This window comes from Montipora foliosa, chromosome 9, assembly GCF_036669935.1.
Source record: "Montipora foliosa isolate CH-2021 chromosome 9, ASM3666993v2, whole genome shotgun sequence".
Classification (NCBI taxonomy): Eukaryota; Metazoa; Cnidaria; class Anthozoa; order Scleractinia; family Acroporidae; genus Montipora; species Montipora foliosa.
This window is the reverse complement of record NC_090877.1, coordinates 32,864,881-32,867,380: the sequence shown is the minus strand read 5'-3', so window position 1 is coordinate 32,867,380 and position 2,500 is coordinate 32,864,881. Positions and strand designations below refer to the sequence as shown.

The 2,500-nt window shown below is 39.0% G+C and overlaps 1 protein-coding gene across 8 annotated transcripts in view; it reads left to right on the top strand.

Annotated features, from left to right (window-relative positions):
* The window catches only part of LOC137971172 (tetratricopeptide repeat protein 28-like), a 244,727-nt gene that overhangs the window by 205,601 nt on the left and 36,626 nt on the right, over nt 1-2,500 (top strand). For 2 of the 8 annotated variants that reach the window (XM_068817932.1, XM_068817931.1), the window contains exon 1: nt 1,964-1,976. The exons of 2 other annotated variants lie outside the window; for them this stretch is intronic. The gene's annotated coding sequence lies outside the window, so the exon portion shown is untranslated. Of the gene's footprint in view, nt 35-869; nt 889-1,926; nt 1,977-2,040; nt 2,143-2,500 lie in introns of those variants that run through there. 4 more of the 8 variants (XM_068817926.1, XM_068817927.1, XM_068817928.1 and 1 more) reach the window with 4 other exon arrangements.

Sequence of the window (2,500 nt, the reverse complement as noted above, 5' to 3'; positions counted from 1 at the left end):
GATGGAACCATAAACTGCCCACCATTCTGAGAAAGTAAGTAAATGATACGTATCTTGAATTATTCCTGAACAGAGGTTTTAGTTTTTGAATCCGCTTAGATTCAAACTTGAGGGTGCCACAAAGCAAAATGACGATTAAGAAAGCATTCAATCAGTTTTAGCCAGACAAACTCTTTATGTCTACTCGCTTTAAAGTCTTACATAAAGCTAAGCAAGACCAGAGCCTCGTATAATGTATGCGTTCTCATTACAACTTTGAACCTCGCCGAGCGAAACCATGTATTTTTTGAGTTGTTCCGAGCAATCATGAACAGTCATTTCACCTCGATCCGTTCTCCTGAGAACTTTTCAGCTTTCCACTCCAGTTCTACTCTTTTTGCATACTAGGCATAAATGATTTGTGTTATGAAAGTTACAGTCAAACCAAGTGAAGCGTACCCCTTAAGATTGCATTAATGAAGTGATTATTTGAAACTTGAACGGGACTTGAACCCGCTAGTCGTTTCAAGAATGCAATAATGAATTGATTATTCGAATATTGAACTGGCTCGCTCGATCCAAGAATACGGCTAAATTCGCTAACGGCTTCCGTTTTCGAAAAATCAATTCACTGTTGCGACTAGTAGGTTTCAAACCTACTAGTCTTTTCTAGAATGCAATACTGAATCGATTTTTCGGAAACGGAACCCGTTAGCCGTATTCTTGGATCGAACGAGCCAGTTCAATATTCGAATAATCAATTCATTATTGCATTCTTGAAACGACTAGCGGGTTCAAGTTTCAAATAATCAGTTCATTAATGCAATCTTGAGGGGTACGCTTCACTTGGTTTGACTGTAAAATGGATTCTTGTTGTCGAGGACCTCACGTCGATTAGCACCCATTTTGGTAAGTTGCTCACTGTTACTCATTTCTTAATATCACAAACAAGTAATAATTTATGTGTGATAAACCAGTTCTGATGACTTTTGCGTTACTTTTTGTTGTTTTTTCTTTACTCAGTTCGGATCAAGTTAGTTACTGGGTTCACACTACGCACTAAGTCTGTCTTAGCCTAAGTCAAGCCAAGTCACCCTAAGTCCGCTTAAGCGTTCAGACGTATCTAGAAGACAAGTTCTTTCCGTGCAAAGCTGACATCATTAACGATAAAAATAACAGATAAGGTAACTAACATCTTAAATGTGGTGAGGTAGTCACGATCCATTTTAGCGAAGAAGTTGAGATCAAAATGAGACCGAGAAGCCGTAAAATCGCTGTAATTGCGACTGTTGTCTGTTTATTAAATTTACAAAGGTTGATCAGCCAAATAACCTTACAAAATCTTATGTTCCTTCGTGAAAGAATGATGGAAGATTTTGTCCAAGAGAGTGAAAGCCTGCTTTTTCTGACCGCCCTACTTTTGAGCATTCACCGAAGAAGAGGTAATTTTCGGCACATAAAAAGAAGAGCGTGGGCCTGGCCAAGACCGCAGAACTGATTTGATGTAATGCTAGCATAACCTCGGCTGAATGTTCTTTGGAAACCAAACTTTCGAATTGAACGTGAAACGTTTGACGAGCTTTGCCAAATTCTATCTGATAAAACCCACGATTTTGAAATTTTTTTGCTATCAGGTTTCTTAAGTCAGCCTTAAGTCATGTTTGAAACAGACTCAAGAACTGCTTAGGTCGTTTGAGTTTGCCGACACTAAGACAGAAATCACGCCTCTGTGACTTAGCAGTTCACATCTGTCATTTTCACTAAGTCGACTTAAGAAATTACTAAGTCAGACTTAGTGGTGTAACGTGAACCCGACAAGTGACTATGTCAGAATTCCTGATATGTTTATTTTATAAAGTGATCATAATCACCGTCACTCATGATCAGTTGCGAATGACGCACCCAAGTGATCCACCAGTATTATTTATCGCTCAATTTTTTGTTCAGCCAGATTCATTATTCCTGCTCTCAAGGTTTTAAAAGAGGAACATTGCAAGGTATTTGGCAATATTAGCTTGCTGGGTGTAATAGATATTTGCCTGTCGTTTCAAGGTAATAAGTAACAATTAGCTTGAGGGGTCACGGTGATAAGTTATTTGTTTCCCTTGTGATCGAACTACGATGTATATACTGCCCTCCATTCTTTTCTCGCACATCGAGAAAGTAAGTAAATGATGTATCTTGAATTGCTCCTGAACAGAGAGGGATTTTAGTTTTCTGAATCCGCTTAGATTCAAAATTGAGGGTGTCACAAAGCAAATGACGACGAAGAATGCATTCAATCAGTTTTAGCCATAACGAACCCTTTAATGTCTACTCGCTTTAAAGTCTTACTTAAAGCTAAGCAAGACCGGAGCCTCGTATAATGTACCCGTTCTCATTACAACTTTGAACCTCGCCGAACGAAACCATTACTTGAGTTTTTCGGAGCAATGGAACAGTCATCTCACCTCGATCAGTGTTCAAATTGGACTCGGCTTCACTGATCAGTTGCGCAGTTTGCTCGGGTATGAAATGACTT